Here is a 24097-nt window from a genome sequence, read left to right as displayed (position 1 = left end):
GACCTGTGGACAAATTTAAGTGTTGCGTCCAGCCCTAGTGAAATGGTGCAATAATTTGGCAATGGACGTGACGGATGCGGGAAGGAAGGCCATCGACATTGACCACAGATGACAGTGGCAGCAACTGAGCTGCAGTGATCGCAGTTCACCAACGATGACGACGTTTGAACAGTGGATTTTGAGTGCCTCAGTCCGGTAGGAACGGATTTCTAGCATCGAGGAACTGAACTAGAACGTTCCGATTGTTGTTTACAGATACTGCCATGGTGGTGAAAAATAGTGTCACTTGTCTGTGTCACTTCCAAGTGTACTGCACCATTCGACAAAAATTACTTGGCTTGCAATAATTATGTGTATCTTCTGCTCTATCGAAAAAATTTTCCTATTTCACACGCTATCAAATATAACTCCGACTCGTCTATTTTGCATTTTCTTTCACCTACTGCCACACTACTGATGTACATTACGTCCTACAAGTATGCTGTACTACAGTGGTGCTCACAAAGACATCTAGTTTGTCTTAACGCGGCGAGATACACTCTAAAACAAGAAAAGACGAACCATGGACGAATTACCGGAATGGGACGGATACCGGTAGACGTGAGTACACGGAGTGGCCGAGCGGTTCTAGGCACTACAGTCTGGAACAGTGTGACCGCTAAGGTCGTAGGTTCGAATCCTTCCTCGGGAATGGATGTGTGTGATATCCTTAGGTTAGTTAGGCTTAAGTAGTTCTATGTTCTATGGGACTGATGACCTCAGATGTTAAGTCCCATACTGCTCAGAGCCATTTTTGAACTTGAGGACATGAGCAAACAAACAAATCATGAATCTTCAGAAAAATTAGATGATTCATTCAAGAGGAAAAGCTTAACAGATTGATCAAGTAAGTAATACTCTGGTCCACATCTGGCACTTCTGCAGGCAGTTGTTCGGCTTCTAGTTGGTTGACAGCGTTGGTCCAACTTATGCGTCAGATCCCCAGAATCCTGAGGTCGTCCACAACGTTTTCAAACTGAAAGAGATCCGGTGAGCTGCTCGCCAAGGTAGGGTTCGCCAAGCAAGAAAACAAACAGTAGAAACGCTCGCTGTGTGCAGTCAGGTATTATCTTGCTGAAATTTAAGCCCAGGACGGTTTACCATGAAGGGCAGCTACACGAGGCTGTTGTGGACAGTCGATAGTCGAACCCGGGATTCCAGATGGCAGAGCTGAAGCCGAGGCCCACCGCGCCATTTCTCGTCAGGAGGCTGAGACAGTTCAGTAGCGTGAAGAGGCAGTGCAGAGTGATACAACGCTATTCGGAAGTAATCCTTTATTCAGCAAGTTTACAGAAGCATAATGTCGGCGCACCGCCCACGCGCTGTTCTGCGAGTCCGGCCGTCTCAGCACTCCTGGACCGCCGACACCACTGCTGCGGCCATCAAGGTGGAAGTCGGGCACGCTCGCCCGGTTGCCGCCCGCCGAGGCGCAGCAACTGGCGCCTCTCGAATGCCCGCAGTTCCGGAGACTGTTGCAGTCCATAGTCCCAGCCGCCCTCCGCCCTATTTGGCCTGCTCTCTCTGCAACTTGCCACCAGTGCTGCTTGCCGGATGGCAGCACCCGCAGCCACCTCTAACGCTGTTTTAGCGCTGCTGCGCCACTCTTAGGGTATACCTCGCCCAGACTCCGGTACGCCAGGTGGGAAACGAACGTGTCCCGTCCTGGAACCACTGCAGACGGCTGTCACTGTCCTCCTTCAGGCAGACTTTGCCGTCTCCAAGTAACTGGCTACCCTCCCATGCCGCCCAAGTGTTGTGTCCCCGGAGGCGGAATACAGCCTGAACAAATACGCTACTGGCCATTAAAATTGCTATACCACGAAGATGACGTGCTACAGATGCGAAATTTAACCGACAAGGAGAAGATGCTGTGATATGAAAATGATTACCTTTTCAGAGCATTCACACAAGGATGGCGCCACTGGCCACACCTACCACGTGCTGACATGAGGAAACTTTCCAAGCAATTTCTCATACACAAACAGCAGTTCACCGGCGTTGGCTGGTGATATTTGTTGTGATGCCTCGTGTAAGGAGGAGAAATGCGTACCATCACGTTTCTGACTTTGTTAAAACTCGGATTGTAGCCTATCGCGATTGCGGTTTATCGTATCGCGACATTGCAGCTCGCGTTGGTCAAGATCCAATGACTATTAGCAGAATATGGAATCGGTGGGTTCAGGAGGGTAATACGGAACGCTGTGCTGTATCCCAATGGCCTCGTATCACTAGCAGTCGAGATCACAGGCATCTTATCCGCATGGCTTTAACGGATCGTGCAGCCACGTCTTGATCCCTGAGTCAACAGATGGGGACGGCTACCCTTGACACTGCATCACAGCCAGGAGCGCCTGCGATGGTGTACTCAACGAGGCAAAACGTCGTTTTTTCGAATGAATCCACGTTCTGTTTACAGCATCACGATGGTCGCATACGTGTTTGGCGACGTCGCGGTGAACACACATTGGAAGCGTGTATTCGTCATCGCCATACTGCCGTATCACCCGGCGTGACGGTATGGGGTGCCATTGGTTACACGTCTCGGTTACCTCTTGTTCGCACTGACGGCACTTTGAACAGTGGACATTACATTTCAGATGTGTCACGACCCGTGGCTCTACCCTTCATTCTATCCCTGCAAAACCTCACATTTCAGCAGGATAATGCACGACCACATCTTGCAGGTCCTGTATGCACCTTTCTGGATACAGATAATGTTCGACTTCCGCCCTGGCCAGTACATTCTCCTATTGAAAACGTCTAGTCAATGGTGGCCGAGCAACTGGCTCGTCACAATACGCCAGTCACTACTCTTGATGACCTGTGGTGTCGTGTTGAAGCTGCACTGGCAGCTGTACCTAGACATGTCTTTCAAGCTCTGTTTGACTCAATGCCCAGGCGTATCAAGGTCGTTATTACGGACAGAGGTGGTTGTTCTGGGTACTGATATCTCAGGATCTATGGACCCAAATTGTGTAAAAATGTAATCACATATCAGTTCTAGTATAATATATTTGTCGAGTGAATACCCGTTTATCATCTGCATTTCTTCTTGGTATAGCAATTTTAAAAGCCATTAGTGTACATAGAAGCAAAGTACAGGCTTACACAGAATATTTACAACATCGCTGCCAGACTGGCCCCTATAAGCGTAGACCAGCACAGGTTCCACCCAACTCTCGACTGACCTGGCACACCAAACTAAAAGTGCCTGAATGTTTATCCTGGTTTCCCCCTTGCTTCTGACGTGGAGAGAAACAGAAACTATGGCAGGGGTAAATTCCCGTACGTCAGCCACTTACACATCACCACTCCCAGCTCTGGCCTACTGCCTCGCCTCATAGATCGCAATAACTTAAAGCAACGGTGCAGTTACCTGCCTCGCCGTTGCTCCACTCCAAACAAACTGTATGTGCAATATGACGCTGCAGTTTCGAGCCATATTTGCCCTGTCTGGCCTACTGGCTGCTGACTATTACCACACAGTGCCAGTGGCCCAGACTTCGTAGCCCAACAGGCCCTTACTGAATTTTTAACAAAATTCCCCTTTCCTACGACTAAGACTAATATTATCGCAGCAAAGCTTAGAATACCGTCGAACTCCCGCTATGCTGTAGTGGTGCCGTGGATGACCACAGCAGGGGTGCTGCTATGGAATTAAATGGCACCCCGACGATGATTCTTGGTTGTCGGGTCGTATTGCAGGTGACTATCCGGAGTGTTCTCAGACACGTATTCGAAGATCACTGGGGCTCATTGGAAGTGGGACTCTTCACTGAGGACAATTCTGCTCCAGTCAATGAGATTGCAGGACTTATGTTTCCGACCCCAATGCAAACAGGTTTTGCTGGTGATCAGAGGACAAAGGTAATCTACGCAAGGGACGCCATAAGCTCAGCTTTCTTTCTGTGAGTGGCGTATTCTACATCTACACCAACATCTACATCCATACTCCACAAGCCACCTGACAGTATGCAGCGGAGGGTACTTTGAGTACCTCTATCGGTTGTCCCTTCTATTCCAGTCTCGTATTGTTCGTGGAAAGAAAGATTGTTTGTATGTCTCTGTGTGAGCTCTAATCTCTCTGATTTTATCCTCATGGACTCTTCGCGAGATATACGTAGGAGGGAGCAATATACTGCTTGACTCCTTGGTGAAGATATGTTCTCGAAACTTCAACAGAAGCCCACACCGAGATACTGAGAGTCTCTCCTGCAGAGTCTTCCACTGGAGTTAATCTATCATCTCTGTAACGCTTTCGCAATTACTAAATGATCCTCGCTGTTCTCCGTTGGATCTTCTCTATCTCTTCTATCAACCCTATCTGGCACGGATCCCACACTGGTGAGCTGTATTCAAGCAGTGGGCGAACAATTGTACTGTATCCTATTTCCATTGCTTTCGGATTGCATTTCCTTAGGATTCTTCCAATGAATCTCAGTCTAGTATCTGCTTTACCGACGATCAACTTTACATGATCAATCCATTTTATATCACTCCTAATGCATACTCCCAGATAATTTATGGAATTAACTGCTTCCAGTTGCTGACCTGCTATATTGTAGCTAAATGATAACGGAACTATCTATGTATTCGCAGCACATTATACTTGTCTACATTGAGATTCAATTGCCATTCCCTGCATCATGCGTCAATTCGCTGCAGATCCTCCTGCATTTCAGTACAACTTTCCATTGTTACAACCTCTCGATATACTGCAGCATCATCAGGCAAAAAGCCTCAGTGAACTTCCGATGTTATCGACAGGTCATTTATGTCTATTGTGAATAGCAACAATCCTACGACATTCCCCTGCGGCGCACCTGAAATCACTCTTACTACGGAAGACTTCTCCCTTAGAGTATGGCATGCTGCGTCCTTTTACCTAGAAACTCTTCAGTCCATTGACAGAATTGGTCTTATAGTCCATGTGCTCTTAATTTGTTCATTAAACAACTCTGCGGAATTGTATCGAACGCCATGCGGAAGTCAAGAAACACGGCATCTGCCTGGGAACCCGTGTCTATGGCCATCTGTCTCGTGGACGAATAAGGCGAGCTGGGTTTCACACGATCTTCTTTTTAGAAACCCAAGGCAAGTTCCCTCGCGTACTCTGGGTAAAATCGAAATGGTATCCCATAAGGTCCAGCGGCCTTCCTCTTTTGAGCGATTTTAATTGTTTCTCTATCCCTCTGTCGTCTCTTTCGATATCTATCATTTTGTCATCTGTGCGACAATCTAGAGAAGGAACTACAGTGCACTCTTCCTCTGTGAAAAAGACATTTAGTATTTCGGTCTTTAGTCTGTCATCCTCTGTTTGAGTATCATTTTGGTCACAGAGTATCTGGACATTTTCTTTTGATCCACCTACCGCTTTGACATAAGACCAAAATTTCTTAGGATTTTCTGCCAATTCAGTACATACAACTTTACTTAAGAATACATTGAACGCCTCTCGCATAGTCCTCCTAACACTACATATCGCTTCGCGTAGTTTTTTGTCTGCAAGGCTTTGACTATATTTATGTTTGCTGTGAAGTTCCCTTTGCTTCCGCAGCAGTTTTCTAACTTGGTTGTTGTACCATGGTGGCTCTTTTCTATCTCTTACGATCTTGCTTAGCACATACTCATCTAACGCATATTGTAAGATGGTTTTGAACTTTGTCCACTGATCCTCGACACTATGTGCACTTAAGACAAAACTTTTGTGTTGAGCCAACAGGTACTCTGAAATCTGCTTTTTGTTACTTTTGCTGCACAGAAAAATCTTCCTACTGTTTTTAATATTTCTATTTACGGCTCCAATCATCGATGCAGTAACCGCTTTATGATCGCTGATTCCCTGTCCTGCGTTAACTGTTTCAGATAGTTCGGGTCTGTTTGTCACCAGAAGGTCTAATATGTCATCGCCAAGAGTCAGTCTCTTTGTAACTGCTCAAGGCAGCTTTCACATAATGCACTTAAAAAAATTTTACTGGCTTCTTCGTTCCTGAAGCACCAGCTCCACGTCGGATCGATTATAATGATGAATCCGGTGCTATTAGTGCCCCTCAAACTATTGTTCTGTCTTTACTTTCTGTCGTCTCTCTAGATCCTCTGCTTCCTTGATAACACTGTGTGTTGGTTCACCAATTCCGGCCAACAATGTCCAATAATGGCATAGATCCTACTCGACTGATTCGCCAATTACTCCATTCGGCTTTTTTAAGCCCAACTACAAGTCCTCTCTCAAATGTTGACTTGTGCATACCTTTTTAATCGTCTTTCTGCGAGGCATATTTACTGCCAAACTGCGTACATTGAAGGAAATTCGCCAAGACTTTATGCCCTAGTATTGACATGTCCCCTGTTTATTATCCATGCGTACTGAAATTCCGCTGTACCCTCACACATTTATCCAACTGGCACCAAAGTTTCCAGTTTTCCGTTTTACGACGATATCTGTATGAATGTCAATTTGTGACCAATTTGCATAACTCCTTTGTGGTAAGACTTTCTTTTTCTTAGAAGTGTACACTATTTTTTATATTAGGAGTCTCAGCTTCATAGGACACATCACAAATTCATTTTCGCTAATTTGACTGCTATTGATCCATCCCTATACGATTAGATGTTGCCATGAAGAAAATTAACAAATTCATCCATGACAATAATTACACTTCAGTACATCTCACATTTCAAATGTTCATCGCTCGAATGATAATTACGTTCAAACCGTACTAAAGCATTTGAAGTTGGCCAATCACGATTCTTTAATAATCACTGATGAAATTTCTCCTCATACGCTTTCATGCCATTATCCAAGTACAGTTGAAATAAGGCCTCTCAATTTGTTGTTTTCGAATACACCCGGCTTTGTGCCATCAGGTACAGCATTGTTCTAGCTGTCATCACGATACCTTCGAACACCCGCCTATAGTGTCTATTGTTTCGTTTGTTGGTCCAAGGACTCCAGTGATCCATCTTGTTTCTTTATCTGTTGGTAGTTTCCATGGCTATTGCTGTTTCACTCTGGTCACCCTCTAAATAACATTTGTCATACTTCTTTTGATGACCTCGCGCTTGATCTTTCAGAGGCTGAAGCCTAGCGTACACATCTTAAGTGCCCTTTCTGCCCCTGGAATTTATGAGTAGTGGCATTTTTCACAGCAAATATTGCTAAACCCTACGTTGTAACTATAGGACAAAAGTGTTATACCTTTTGGCCTTAAGCTATATTGTAGTATGCTTATTGCTCAGACTGAAGCTTATTCCTACGAATTCCTACGCGTTTGCCTCATATCGTGATTTACCAGGTCGGGGGAGGGGGTGGTGGGAGGGGGGAGGAAGAACTTTATGCCCACAGTAAAGAAAGTAAAAAAAAAATCATTAATTGTTGTTGAATTACGTTAACAAGAGGTGCTGATGTGTAAGTATGGTTCAGAACCTGAAAATGTCTTTTAGCGTTCTCTTATCAACCTCAAGGGCAAAGGCAGTGGAGACACCGGTTCCGTGAGATCACCGATGTTAAGCGCTGTCGGGCATTGTCAGCACTTGGATGGGTGACCATCCAGGCCGCCATACGCTGTTGCCATTTTTCGGGGTGCACTCAGCCTCGTGATGCCAATTTAGGAACTACTCGACCGAATAGTAGCGGCTCCCGTCAAGAATACCATCATTACGACCGGCAGACCGGTGTGCCGATCCCAAACCCATCCTATCCGCATCCTCCTCTGAGGATGACACGGCGGTCGGATGGTCCCGGTAGGCCACTCGTGGCCTGACGACGGAGTGCTTATCAACATCAACACATTTTCAATAACGTGTATAGCTAACATGGCAAACTTATGACCCGACAAGAAAAATTTTTAAAAATAAAATTTCGTTAATTTTTGTGTATTGTTACTTATAACGTAGCTTCTAAAGCCATATTGATGCCTATATAAGGTCCTGAGCCATAAAATATTGACTACGACGTTCACTGTGGGTAATAACATCTAACACTAAGACTAAAAGTTTTGAGACACAAAGGAATTCCAGACTGACTGCGAAGGGCATTGATTTAAATCAGTGGGGGAAGTTGAATATTTGTAGCAGACCGGCATTTCAGCCCTTGTCGTCTGCCCACCAGGCAGAAGCGCTGTCCACTGTGCCATCTGGACACAGTTGTCAATCTGCACGGACTATGCCGGCATGCCTCCCGTCAGATCCAAATTATGAACTTATCCACACATTACTAAAGTAGTCTCCGTGGCAAATTATCCGCATTTCCCGCGGTATTTCGCCTATTCCCACAAAAGTTCGATTATGATGTGCAACTGCATTGAAAAGTTCGTTAGCCGTCTACATTTGACACCACATAAAATTACTGGGTGAAGTTTATTGTAAAATGTAAGACATTTATCGAATCTCATGGAAGAATACACTGCTGTTGTAGTAGTCTTCAGTCCTGAGACTGGTTTGATGCAGCTCTCCGTGCTACTCTATCCTGTGTAAGATTCTTTATCTCCCAGTACCTACGGCAACCTACATCCTTCTGAATCTGCTTTAGTGTATTCATCTCCCTCTACGATTTTTACCATCCAAGCTGCCCTCCAATACTAAATTGGTGATCCCCTGATGCCTCAGAACATGTCCTACCAACCGATCCCTTCTTCTAGTCAAGTTGTGCCACAAACTTCTCCCCAATCCTGTTCAATACCTCCTCATTAGTTATATCATCTACCCACGTAATCTTCAGCATTCTTCTGTAGCACTACATTTCGAAAGCTTCTATTCTCGTCTTGTCTAAACTATTTATCGTCCATGTTTCACTTCCATACATGGCTACACTCCATAAAAATACTCTCAGAGACGGCTTCCTGACACTGAAATCTATCCTCGATGTTAACAAGTTTCTCTTCTTCAGAAACGCTTTCCTTGTCATTGCCAGTCTACATTTTATATCCTCTCTACTTTGACCATCATCAGTTATTTTGCTCCCCAAATAGCAAAACTCCTTTATTACTTTAAGTGTCTCATTTCCTAATCTAATACCCTCAACATCACCCGACTTAATTCGATTACATTCCATTATGATTATCCTCGTTTTGCTTTTGTTGATGTTCATCTTATACCCTCCTTTCAAGACACTGTCTATTTCGTTCAACTGCTCTGCCAGGTCCTTTTCTGCCTCTGACAGAAATACTATGTCATCGGCGAACCTCAAAGTTTTTATTTCTTCTCCATGGATTTTAATACCTACTCCGATTTTAATACCTACTCCGAATTTTTTCTTTTGTTTCCTTCACTGCTTGCTCAATATACTGATTGAATAACATCGGGAAGAGGCTACAACTGAGTGAAGTTTACTGTAAAATGTAAGACATTTATCGAATCTGATGGAAGAATACACTATAAACAATAAACACTATTTACAGCATTTTTAATATAAAGCCGGCCGTTGTGGCAGAGAGGTTCTCGGCGCTTCATTCTGGATCCGCGCGACCGCTACGGTCGCAGGTTCGAAACCTCCCTCGGGCATGTATGTGTGTGAGGTCCTTAGGTTAGTTAGGTTTAAGTAGTTCTAACTTATAGGGGACTGACGACCTCAGAAGTTAAGACCCATAGTGCTCAGAGCCATTTGAACCATTTATAATATAAAGTAACTGAATAGATTTCAATATTTCCAAAAGTTTCCCGTAAGGTATCCTCCCTCCCGCCCCCCTCTTCCACTAAACTATTGATATTGCGAGGGTTAAAGATTGTAACTCACTTCAGCCTGAAACCTTCCCGTCTCCTCTATACCTCTTTTATTTATAATAACCTTCCCATTTACCATAACCTATGTAACCTTTCCTTAGGATTTCTATCTCTTACTTAATAATAACAAATGAAATCTTTCTCAATCTTCGCATATAAATTTAATTGCTGCTTATTAAAAGTGATTTTCTGATTATTTCGACGAAACATAGAATGTGTCTTCGTCGTGGCCCTCAGTCATTAATTAATTTGACTGAACTTACGTAATTCATAGTTACACTTTTTCTTGACAACAATAAATTTTTGAAAAGTTTTATGTTGATGGTTTTTGGGAGGGATTATAATTAGAAATGCAATATTTCTGGCAAAAGTTAATTATATTCTGAATAAAATGATTTTACAAACCTTCAAATTGGACTTACTTTTTACAATAATATTACAACTGGCAATGCCCAAACATACCTTCAGTAGTCTTGAGTTTCTAGAAAAATTAATTCAATAATATTAGTTCCTCTTATTATAATAGTTAGCTGATGTCTCTGTACATCCGTTTATAATCTCTTGTAAATCATGGGTAGTGGCTGGCAGGCACACAGTTTCTCTCAACCTCTCGCTTCACACCTGCTACAGACTAGCTTCACTTCTCGCTTACTACTGACTTCCTACGAATGATAAACTTCGGTCTCTCGTGTCAATAATGTTTTCTGGTGCAGACAATCCCTGCTACCATTACAAATTTATCAATGCGCTGTCTTTCCCGCTCTTTTCTTAAAATGTATCAATACTCGGTCTCTCCCGCCCTTTTTAAAATTATATATATCAACGTGCGGTCTCTCTTGCCAACAACACTTTGGTGCAGACATCCCCTGCTACCACAATTATTTTCATCATTACGAATATTATTTCTCCCTACTTAATCCTATTACTACAATATAAACATCTTTCATAAATTGTGGTTTGACAATGTTGTTGTTGTGGTCTTCAGTCCTGAGACTGGTTTGATGCAGCTCTCCATGCTACTCTATCCTGTGCAAGCTTCTTCAACGCCCAGTACCTACTGCAACCTACATCCTTCTGAATTTGCTTAGTGTATTTATCTCTTGGTCTCCCTCTACGATTTTTACCCTCCACGCTGCCCTCCAATACTAAATTGCTGATCCCTTGATGCCTCAGAACAGGTGCTACCAACCGTTCCCTTCTTCTAGTGTAGTTGTGCCACAAACTTATCTTCTCCCCAATCCTATTCAATACTTCCTCATTAGTTATGTGGTCTACCCATCTAATCTTCAGCATTCTTATGTAGCACCACATTTCGACAGATTCTACTCTCTCCTTGTCCGAATTATTTATCGTCCTTGTTTCACTTCCACACATGGCTACATTCCATACAAATACTTCCAGATATGACATCCTGACACTTATATCTATACTCGATGTTAAAAAATCTCTCTTTTTCAGAAACGCTTTCCTTGCCATTGTCAGTCTCCATTTTATATCCTCTCTACATCGACCATCATCAGTTATTTTGCTCCCCAAATTGCAAAACTCCTTTATACTACTTTAGGTGTCTCATTTCCTAATCTAATTCCCTCATCATCACCCGACTTAATTCGACTACATTCCATTATCCTCGTTTTGATTTTGTTGATGTTAATCTAATATCCTCCTTTCAAGACACTGTCCATTCTGTTCAATTGCTCTTCCAAGTCCTTTGCTGTCTCTGATAGAATTACAATGTCATCGGTGAACCTCAAAGTTTTTATTTCTTCTCCATGGATTTTAATACCTACTCCGAATTTTTCGTTTGTTTCTTTCACTGCTTGCTCAATATACAGATTGTCTCAAAACTACAACCCTGTCTCACTCCCTTCCCGATCACTGCCTTCCTTTCATGTCCCTCGACTTTTATAGCTGTCATCTGGTATCAGTACTAATTGTAAATAGCCTTTCGCTCCCTGTATTTTACCCCTGCCACCTTCAGAATTTGATAGAGAGTATTCCAGTCAACGTTGTCAAAAGCTTTCTCTAAGTCTACAAATGCTAGAAACGTAGGTTTGCCTTTGCTTAATCTAGCTTCTATGGTAAGTCGTAGCGTCAGTATTGTCTCACGTGTTCCAATATTTCTACGGAATCCAAACTGATCTTCCCCTAGGTCAGCTTCTACTAGTTTTTCCATTCGTCTGTAAAGAATTCGCGATAGTATTTTGCAGCTGAGACTTGTTAAACTGATAGTTCGGTAATTTTCACAACTGTCAACACCTGCTTTCTTTGGGATTGGAATTATTATATTCTTCTTGAAGTCTGAGGGTATTTCGCCTGTGTCATACATCTTGCTCACCAGATGGTAGAGTTTTATCAGGACTGGCTCTCCCAAGGCCGTCAGTAGTTCCAATGGAATGTTGTCTACTCCAGGGGCCTTGTTTCGACTCAGGTCTTTCAGTGCTCTGTAAAACTCTTCAAGCAGTATAGTACCTCCCATTTCATCTTCATCTACATCCTCTTCCATTTCCATAATATTGTCGTCAAGTATATCGCCCTTATATAGACCCTCTATATACTCCTTCCACCTTTCTGCTTTCCCTTCTTTGCTTAGAACTGGGTTTCCCTCTGAGCTCTTGATGTTCATGCAAGTGGTTCTCTTATCTCCAAAGGTCTCTTTAATTTTCCTGTAGGCAGTATCTATCTTACTCCTAGTGAGATAAGCCTCTACATCCTTACGTTTGTCCTCTAGCCATCCCTGCTTAGCCATTTAGCACTTCCTGTCGATCTCATTTTTGAGACGTTTGTATTCCTTTTTGCCTGCTTCATTTACAGCATTTTTATATTTTCTCCTTTCATCAATTAAATTCAATATATCTTCTGTTACTTAAGGATTTCTACTAGCCCTAGTCTTTTTACCTACTTGATCCTCTGCTGCCTTCACTACTTCATCCCTCAAAGCTACCCTTTCTTCTTCTACTGTATTTCTTTCCCCCATTCCTGTCAATTGTTCTCTTATGCTCTCCCTGAAACTCTGTACAACCTCTGGTTTAGTCAGTTTGACAATAGACAATAGGAATATACACGTCTTACAAACCTTATTCCTTTATGAGATTTCGTATTTGGTTCGGCTTTGCAAGCTGAATTTTATGGCCAAGAGAGATGTATTTTCTGGTGATTATGCCACGCAAATATGAGTAGAAGACCTTTCGTACAGTTCATAAAACTGTTACGTGTAAAGGTAATTGTGAAAAACGTTCTCAAATGACACTCGCTTTTAACGCAGGTGACGCAGAGGAAAATGTATTCTGAAACTTGGGAAAATCTCGGAGGCCTATGGAATTATTGAGACCCTGTTCGTTGCTTCCTGAGGAGGCTGAGCAGGTGGCGGGTGGCAGGTGTCTGCTGGTGCCTTGGCTGGCAGCCTTCATTAGCAGAAACGCGCTGCAGCCTGCGTCAGCTCCGTGGAAGCAATCTCCGTTAAATATCCTTTAGGCGGATCACTTATTAATCGGTTCAGTGAGCGACGCGGCGCGGTTCGCCTGAATAATGGAAGCTGCACGAGCGAGCGGACGAGCAGTCGCGAGAGAACAGCCCCGGGGCTGCGGCGCGGTAACGTTGGCACCACTGCGGCCACTGTGCGCGCAGCGCTCCCGTCTGTCAACAGCGGCGGCGCCTCTCCTGCTGCGTGCCCGGTGCCTGCGCAGCTTCCGCCGGCGTCCAGGCACTCGTGAGGCCCTCGTGTACACTACCTTGTCACTACCGATACCTAGGTTATCCAAACACGTATCGCACACTGCTGAAAGTCGGCGAGGTATCAAGTGGCTGCGCTTGTGTCAGATATGCAGGATTGACTATTTTTTTGTAATATACAGGGTATTACAAAAAGGTACAGCCAAACTTTCAGGAAACATTCCTCACACACAAAGAAAGAAAATATGTTTTGTTGACATCTGTCCGGAAACGCTTACTTTCTATGTTAGAGCTCATTTTATTACTTCTCTTCAAATCACATTAATCATGGAATGGAAACACACAGCAACAGCACTCACCCGCGTGACTTCAAACACTTTCTTACCGGAAATGTTCAAAATGTCCTCCGTTAGCGAGGATACATGCATCCACCCTCTGTCGCATGGAATCCCCGATGCGCTGATGCTGCCCTGGAGAATGGCGTATTGTATCAGAGCCGCCCACAATACGAGAACAAAGAGTCTCTACATTTGGTACCGGGGATGCCTAGACATGAGCTTTCAAATGCCCCCATAAATAAAAGTCAAGAGGGTTGAGGTCAGGAGAGCGTGGAGGCAACGTAATTGATCCTCCTCTATCAATCCATCGGTCACCGAATCTGTTGTTGAGAAGGGTACGAACACTTTGACTGAAATGTCCAGGAGCTGCATCGTGCATGAACCACGTGTTGTGTCGTACTTGTAAAGGCACATGTTCTAGCAGCTCAGGTAGAGTACCCCGTATGAAATCATGATAACGTGCTCCATTGAGCGTAGGTGGAAGAACATGGGGCCCAATCGAGACATTACCAACAATGCCTTCCAAAACGTTCACAAAAAATCTGTGTTGATGACGTGATTGCACAATTGCGTGCGGATTGTGAAAATTTACAATTTTATCACGTTGGGATGAAGCCTCATCCGTAAAGAGAACATTTGCACTGAAATGAGAATTGACACATTGATGGATGAACCATTCGCAGAAGTGCACCCGTGGAGGCCAATCAGCTTCTGATAGTGCCTGCACACGCTGTACATCGTACGGAAACAACTGGTTCTCCCGTAGCACTCTCCATACAGTGACGTGGTCAACGTTACCTTGTACAGCAGCAACTTCTCTGACGCTGACATTAGGGTTATCGTCAACTGCACGAAGAATTGCCTCGCCCATTGCACGTCTCCTCGTCGTTCTAGGTCTCCCCCAGTCGCGAGCCATAGGCTGGAATGTTCCGGGCTCCTAAGACGCCGATCAATTGCTTCGAACGTCTTCCTGTCGGGACACCTTCGTTCTGGAAATCTGTCTCGATACAAACGTACCGCACCACGGCTATTGCCCCGTGCTAATCCATACATCAAATGGGCGTCAGCCAACTCCGCATTTGTAAACATTGTACTGACTGGAAAACCACGTTCGAGGTGAACACTAACATGTTGATCCTACGTACTGATGTGCTTGATGCTAGTACTGTAGAGCAATGAGTCGCATGTCAACACAAGCACCGAAGTCAACGTTACCTTCCTTCAATTTTGCCAACTGGCGGTGAATCGAGGAAGTACAGTACATACTGACGAAACTAAAGTGAGCTCTAACATGGAAATTAAGCGTTTCCGGACACAGGTCCACATACCATCTTTTCTTTATTTGTGTGTGAGGAATGTTTCCTGAAAGTTTGGCCGAAACTTTTTGTAACGCCCTGTATATCTAGAAAACCTTTCATTGTGTTGAGTGGAATATACTATTTGTAGGTCCGAAGTTATGTGGTATAACATACAATGAGTGAATAGGTAACAGTCTGCACAGAAGCAGGACTGCAGTTCCAAGAATCAATGTGCATCGCGAGAGAGAGGTATATGCTGCTAAGGAGAGATATGGAAAGGGATTTGAACTTCCGGGACAATTTCTTGTAACAGGTACATACACATTCAGACTCCTTAGACTCACATTTGAAATATTCACAGCAAGACATACCTTTCAGTTATACCCACAGCCCCTGTATGTAGTTGCATTTCACATAAAAGAAATTAAGTTTGCGTGTAAAATTCTATTTCTGTCAGGGACAGCAGCTATTTGGAACATCTGTCAAACAAAATGAACAGTGCCTTCGAACAAGACAATGTTGTTGTTGTTGTGGTCTTCAGTCCTGAGACTGGTTTGATGCAGCTCTCCATGCTGCTCTATCCTGTGCAAGAATCTTCACCTCCCAGTACCTACTGCAGCGTACATCCTGCTGAATCTACTCAGTGTATTCATCTCTTGGTCTCCCTCTACGATTTTTACACTCCATGGTGCCCTCCAGTACTAAATTGGTCATCCCTCGATGTCTCAGAACATGTCCTACCAACCGATCCCTTCCTCTCGTCAAGTTGCGCCACAAGCTCCTCTTCTTCCCAATTCAATTCAATACCTCCTCATTAGTTATGTGATCTACCCATCTAATCTTCAGCATTCTTCTGTAGCACCACATTTCGAAATCTTTATTCTCTTCATGTCCAAACTATTTACCATCCACGTTTCACTTTCATACATGGCTACAGTCAGTACAAATACTTCCAGAAATGACTTCCTGACATTTAAATGTATACTCAATGTCAAAAAAGTTTTCTTCATAAACGCTTTCCTTGCCATTGCCAGTCTGCATTTTATATCCTCCCTACTTCTACCATAATCAGTTATTTTGCTCCCCAAATAGTAAAACTTCTTTACTACTTTAAGTGTCTCATTTCCTAAGCTAATTCCCTCAGCACCACTCGACTTAATTCGAATACATTCCATTATCCTCGTTTTGCTTTTGTCGATGTTCACCTTATACCCTCCTTTCAAGACACTGTCCATTCCGTTCGACTGCTCTATCAAGTTCTTTGCTGTCTCTGGCAGAATTACAATGTCATCGACGAACCTCAAAGTTTTTATTTCTTCTTCATGGATTTTAATTCCTACTCCAAATTTTTCTTTTGCTTCCTTTACATCTTGTTCAATATACAGATTGAATAAGACCATACGGTGTATAAAATACAAGGAAAATGAGGGTGATACACGATATGACTTCCTTTGCACGCTGTTTGGTTGTTTAGTGGATACAGGAGCGAGGGATACATGTCGTTCATGAACAGAGAATTCAGACTTAATTTTTTTTCTATATCTAATATCAAACAGTAGAAACAACACATAATTTCGTTGCTGTATTTGCAGCGTCAGTTGCTAATAGTAGATTTCAATACAGAAATACACTGAGCAGCCAAAGAAACTGGTACACCTATACAATATCGTATAGGGTCCCCGCGATCACGCAGAAATGTTGGAACACGACGTGTCATGGACTCGACTAGTGCCTGAAGTAGTGCTAGAGGGATTGGACACCATTAGTCCTGCAGGGGCCGCGCGGGTCCAGCCGAGCGTTCTGGGACGCTACAGTCATGGACTGTGCGGCTGGTCGCGGCGGAGGTTCTAGTCCTCCCTCGGGCATGGGTGTGTGTGTTTGTCCTTAGTATAATTTAGGTTCAGTAGTGTGTAAGCTTAGGAACTGATGACCTTAGCAGCATTTTAGTCCCATAAGATTTCATACACACACACACAATCCTGCAATGCTGTCCACAAATCCGTAAGAGTACCACGAGATGGATATCTCTTGTGAACAGCGCGTTGTAGGGCATCCAAGATATGCTTAGCAAATTTAATGTGTTTGGTGGCCATCAGAAGTGTTGAAATTCAGAAGAATGTTCCTGAAGCCACTCTATAGAAATTCTGGACTTATGGGGTTCTGCGTTATCCTGCTGAAAATGTTCAAGTCCGCAGGAATGCACAATAGATATTACTGGATGTAGGTGATCACACAGGATGCTTACATACCTGTCACCTGTCAGAGTTGTATCTAGATGTATCAGGGCTTCCATATTACTCCGACTGCAGACGCCCCACCAGCTTCAAAAGTCCCCTGATCACATTCATGATCCACGTATTTTTGAGGTTGACTCCATACCCTACACGTCAATTCGGTAGATACAATTTGAAACGAGACTCGTCTGACCGGGCAACATGTTTCCAGTCATCAACAGTCAAATGTCGGTGTTGACGGACCCAGGCGAGTGATAAATTTTTGTGTCGTGCAGTCATCAAGGGTACACGAGTGGGCCTTCGGATCCGAAAGCCCATACCGATTCTCTTCAGTCATAGTTGGTCCCTTTCTTGCAGGATCTTTCTCCGGCCACAGGCAGTTGGAGATCTGATGTTTTATCGGATTTATGATATTCGCGGTACATTCGTGAAATGGTCGTACGGGAAAATCCGTACTTCATCGCGACGTCAGAGATGCTGTGTCCCATCGCTTGTGAGCCGACTATAACACCACGTTCAAACTCGCTTCAATCTTGATAACCTGCCATTGTAGCAACAGTAACGGATCTAACAACTGCGGCAGACGCTTTTTGTCTTATACAGGCGTTGCCGACCACAGCCCCGTGTTGCCTGTTTACATATCTGTGTAAATGACGCACGCCTATGCCAGTTTCTTAGCCGCTTCAGGGTACATTCAGATACAGATTTATGAATCTGTCACTCTTCAGCACAATGTCTAATTAGAAGATGTCGAGTTCTGGCGACTATGGAAGCCTGTAAATATTATTTAACTGTAAAACACACAAAATGGGATTAGTCTTTAAGTGTCCGAACGTACGTAGACCCACCGCTCTAGCTCTGAAGGGGGCATGCTTGCATCTCATTGGCAGCGGCGTGGTCGTTCGTAGCAGGCAGAACCCTCGTGGCGTGGTTGCAGCTGTAGGAAATGCAGTGGCGTAACTGGCAGCGCGCGTATTCGGAAGTGTGGCTGACCAGACTGCGGTCCATACCACAATGTAGTATTGCAGTACTGTCGGAACGGAGGACGTAGGTAAATAAATGGAACAACGTATAGCCAACAAATAAACTGGTGATAGTGTGAAGCTATAGCTGAGCCACGTTCAGACACCTGTGAGTTGTGAGGGATGTGTAGCAGGCGACCTTACTAATAAACTGACCACTCAATGGGTAACTTAACGAACTGAACTTATTAGACAGCTGAAGCATACCTGGCACATGGGTAATGTAACCCCCAAGATGATGTGAATCGGGAGTTCATCAAACTACTGAATCAAACAGTCATCAATATAGAACCCTATTTACTGCACATCGCTATAGACTTCAAGCTAAACACGAGTGCAGAAATACAGGAAACTTTGTCGTCCTTCAAGTATTAACATGAACTGTAACGGAATTAAAATATCACCGTTGTGGCAACATTGGAACCGGGTAATGAGTCCCAGGTAGATATGTTAAAGGCAAGACAACAGATGGGGAAATAAGCAAGTTCGCAAAAATAACACAGTGATTGCCAAATCGGAGAGGGAAGAAAGAACTATAGAAAAAATATCATACACAGACGCACTACATGTTGCACACGTCAAGGTAAGCATCATCTTCCCAATGGTAGTATGGGGTAATGAGTTTCAGGTGAATACATTAAAACCACACAACATAAAAGGAGACAACTAAGTTCATGGTAGAAGAAAAGTGACTGCCAAATGTTAACCACAGGAAAGAGAGAATCATGCATGCACCCATCCATCTTGATTGAGCACATGTTGAAGGTGGGATTCCTAATAAACAGACTTGACTAAAGAATGTGTAAACCCTAACGTCAATCTGAAATCTTCCCTCAAAGCCTTGTGATGAAGTATCTCTCTAAACTAAACAACCACCTCTTAGCCTTGTATCCAAATAAGTTCTGAAGACTGCTCCACGCCAGAAGCATACATTTTCCTATATCTTTTTCAGTGTGAGCTTTGTCCATGGTTTTCATCACCAGTGAAAGTGATTCTTGCGAGTGTCAACCAATCAGGTCTGTTCTGACAACACGTTGTGCTCCCCTCCATACCTCATTTTAAAGTTATCACCTAATTGTCCTGAAGTAAGCTGTCGCCAGCACACCGGTCGGCAAAGATGAAGCTAAGGTCGATTAGTAGGCACTGGGGTACTGGATAAAACGTGCCAGTCCAGAGAGAGGACAGAGACACAACCACGAGCAACACACCGCCAACGCCCTCCCCACAGCATGTATTTAGGCTGCGGGCGCTGACCGGAGATTCTCAATGACTCACTCATCAGGTGTGTGTCAGTACGCCGGCCGCGGTGGGCTAGCGGTTCTAGGCGCTCAGTCCGGAACCGCGCGACTGCTACGGTCGCAGGTTCGAATCATGCCTCGGGCATTGATATGTGTGATGTCCTTAGGTTAGATAGGTTTAAGTAGTTCTAAGTTCTAGGGGACTGATGACCATAGATGTTAAGTCCCATAGTGCTCAGAGCCATTTTTGTCTGTCAGTACATTCGCAGAGTGTGTCCAGTTCACATCTCAGATTACGACAGTGTATAGCGACCAGATTAGTCACCACAGCGGGACAAGCAGTGGGACTGAACTATTAAAACTGTGTGTCGGACCGAGACTCGAACTCGGGACCTTTGCCTTTCGCTGGCAAGTGCTCTACCAACTGAGCTACCCAAGCACGACTCACGCCCCGTCCTCACAGCTTTACTTCTGCCAGTGACTCTTCTCCTACCTTCCAAACTTTACAGAAGCTCTCCTGCGAACCTTGCAGAACTAGCACTCCTGAAAGAAAGAATATTGCGGAGACATGGCTTAGCCACAGCTGGGGGATGTTTCCAGAATGAGGGGTTCTTAGGAGAGCTTCTGTAAAGTTTGGAAGGCAGGAGACGAGGTAATGGCAGAAGTAAAGCTGTGAGGACGGGGCGTGAGTCGTGCTTGGGGAGCTCAGTTGGTAGAGCACTTGCCCGCGAAAGGAAAAGGTCCCGAGTTCGAGTCTCGGTCCTGCACACAGTTTTAATATTCCAGGAAGTTTCACATCAGCACACACTCCACTGCAGAGTGAAAATCTCATTCAGTGAGACTGAAGTCTGTAATAGCAAGATTACCAATATTGTCTGCAAGAGGAATGTTACTGATGAGTTTGTACCACACGGACTCTATTTAAGATAAGTAAATACTTCAAGTTCATATAAGTAAATAACCATATTAATCCATGTGTGCATTTGTGTTGTAGAAAGGAGATACCAGCCACCCATAATAACCTTCTCTCCCTTGCTTCCTCATGGTACAAGACTCTACACTACTGAAGATGCTTTTTAGTCCTGGAGCTCAGAAAAGGGAACATCTGGTTCCCACCATCTGTTCTGTTTCGCGATTCACTCAATTAAGTCTCCTCCACATACATGCAACCGAGTTTCCTTCTTCAACTTCAGAATATGTATATTTTTAAATCGTAGTCAACGTTACTGTTTCTTAGCGGATTACCCGACGACTAAGGGTAGCGTCTTTGACTAGTACTCAAATCGTCTAGCGCCCCGAATTCCAACCTCGCCAATGCTTACGTTCTTAATAAAATTGTTAAGGCTTTCATGACCACTTGTTGAGAAAGTGCCTATTTATTTCTGTCTCAGGTTCTTCGGCCGACGCTCGTCTGATGATTTTGCGAGTGGCTGGCATTGTCAAAGCTTCACCCTCCATTGCCGGTGGCGAACTGGAGCCGAGCTCGCGGCCACAGACTGTATGTACCTGGCGCTCCAACGTCCGAGGGCTTCTCCTCGGTCATTTCCGGTGCGGTTCTCCTCTTGCTACCTGCGACGGTCGTTCGCTGCAGTACGGGAAACCCGGATCCGTTTACCTTAGGCTTTCTTCATTCTTGTTGAAGCCATTCCCGTGTTTTTGTATTACAAAAGCTTCTTTGAACTAGCGGGTGTGATAATGCTTCTCTACAGCCAAAACTCTTGTGTTGGCTAATTTTATTACGTGGTCGGTCTCACGCAGTGCATGCTTTGCCACGGTCAATTACTCCACCGGCCACAACCTGCAATGACGCTTATGTTCCTTCATCCTGGTGTTTGATCCTCCAGTCATTCCGATATACTTTTCCGCAAGTGCATGATGTGCAGTATATTTCCGACATTGCAAGTGGGTCCTTTTTCTCCTTTGCCGATCTAAGATACTCTCTGATATTCCTTGTCGGTTTGAAAATCATTCTTACGCCATGTTTACGCAATATACAGCCGATTCTGTCCGTCACTCTGGGAATGTATGGCAGATAGGTCGAACACGACATTTCTTTTTCTGATTTGTTACTTCGCCGAGTGTTAGGCTCTGTTACACTTTCAATATAATTTGTTGAGTACCCATTGCCCCTTAGCACACTTTTAACCTGTTACAATTCGCGTCTAATGTGCTGCGGCTCACATCTTCGTTCTACTCGCGTTACGAGCGTATTAATCATGCCTCGGTCCGTGTGTGTCGGTTTTCGATACACGCTATGGCCCAGTTTTCCGCCATCCCTTGTCACCAGAATGTCGGGAATATACCACATACCATGCACATGCGGACCAATTTTTGGCCGAATGGCTAGACGATCAGTCAACACCAGGATCAAAGAACATAAGCGACTTTGCCGGATGGGGCAGGTGGAGATATCAGCCGTGGCACAGCACGTACCGAGCGAGACCGACCACGTAATAAAATTCGCTGATACGTAAGTAGAGATGCAATATCACACTCGCTTTTTGAGAGCAGCTATAGAAATACAGAAACACGGGAATAGCAGCAACAATAAATAAGAAAGCCTTAAGGTAAACGGATCCTTGCTTCCCATACTACAGCGAACGACGTCGCAGGTAGCAAGAGGAGAACCGCACCGGAAATGACCGCGGAGAAGCTCTCGGTCGTTGGCGCGCCAGGTACATATAGTCTGCATCTGCGGGTTCGGCTCCAGTTCACCACCGGCAATGGAGGGTGAAGCTTTGACAATGCCAGCCACTCGTAAGATCAGACGAACGTCGGCAGAAGAAACCGAGACCGAAGCCAATAGGCACTTTGTGATTCTGAATAGAAATCTCCATTAATGGCGGCCGAAGACTTCCAGCAAAAGCGGAGTCCCTCGTTCTACCTACGGCCTTGTCAAAGAAAGCGGAGGAGAGAACAGAAGTTCATGACACTCCATTCCACTTGGAGTGGGAAACAACTTCTACAATGTGGAATAATCAGCAACGATCAACAGACTTAGGATACAGAAGGCGTTGGAAACCACTGCAGTAGAGAGACATAGTTAGTATACACAGGACATGTGACCTGTAAATGGAAAAATGTGTCCTGATGTTTTCTCCACTGTCTGAACATTCCAGACCAAAACTCCTTTCAAGAGAGAGGTGGCATGAGAAAAAGATTGAATAACTTGTGAAAGGATTACGTTCTACGAGCAGGGGCGTAGAGCGTTAGAAGTTTGAATGTGGTAGAGAAGCTACAATGTATGAAAAGGGAAATGTTAAAGCTCAGTCTAGACATAGTGGGGATCAGTAAAGTGAAATGGAAGGAAGACAAGGATTTCTGTACACACGAGTACAGGGTAATATCAACAGCAGCAGAAGATGGTATAACGGAATGGATTCCTTATGAATAGAAGGCATGGCAGAGAGTGTGTTATTGTCAACTGTTCTGTGATGGACTTGTTCTCATTAGAATCGACAGCAAACCAACACCGATAGCGATAGTTCAGGTATACATGCCGTCGTCACAAGCTGAAGATGAAGAGATATGCCGTCGTCACAAGCTGAAGATGAAGAGATACAGTCAGTGTATGCGGATATGGAATGGGTAATCTAGTAAATAAAGGACAAAAAAAATCTGATACTTATGAGGGACCGGAATGCGGTTGTAGGTGAAGGAATATAGCGAAAGGTTTTTCGAGAATATGGCCGTGGTACTAGGAATGTGAAAGGATAACGACGGAGTTCTTCAGTTCATTTCAGCTAGTAATAGCGAATACTCTGTTCACGAATCACAAGAGAAGGAGGTATACTGCTAGAAGACCGGGAGATACTGGAAGATTTGTTAGATTTCAGCATGGTCAGACAGAGATTCCAAAATTAGATACAAGTTTGAAAGAAATATCAGGAGCAGATATAGGCTCAGAACGTAGTTTATTAGTGATGAAGAATAAACCAAGTTTAAGAGATTAGTTAGGACGAATGAATACGCAAAGAACTGGGATATATAAGTATAAGGAATGGAGAGATGTGTTTGAAGTTCTTTAAAGCTATGGATACTGCAATAAGGAATAGCTCAGCAGGCATTTCAGCTGACGAAGAATGACATCTCTAAAAAGACCTGTCACATAATTTAGAAAGATAAACATACATACAAAGAAGTTAACTGCGAAAAAGCATGGGTATGAGAAGAAATACTTCAGTTGATCGATGAAAGAAGGAAGTAGATAATGTTCGGAAAATTCAGGACTACAGAAATACAAGTCACTGAGGCATGAAATAAAGACGAACTGCAGGGAAGCTTAGAAAAAATGACCGCATGAAAATGTGAAAAAAATGAAGAAGAAATGATTGTCGGATGGCTGACTCAGCATATACGAAAATCAGAACGACCTTCGATGAAATTAGAAAACAAATATGGTAACATAAGGGCTGCAATGAGAATTCCACTGTTAAATGCAGAGGAGACAGAGGTTGGATCCAAAGAGTACATTGAAAGCCTTTATGAGGGGGGAAAATTTGTCTAATGTGATGTAAGGAGAAACAGGGATAGATA

The sequence above is a fragment of the Schistocerca gregaria genome, chromosome 7, assembly GCF_023897955.1.
Source record: "Schistocerca gregaria isolate iqSchGreg1 chromosome 7, iqSchGreg1.2, whole genome shotgun sequence".
Classification (NCBI taxonomy): Eukaryota; Metazoa; Arthropoda; class Insecta; order Orthoptera; family Acrididae; genus Schistocerca; species Schistocerca gregaria.
Note: the sequence above shows the minus strand (reverse complement) of the source record.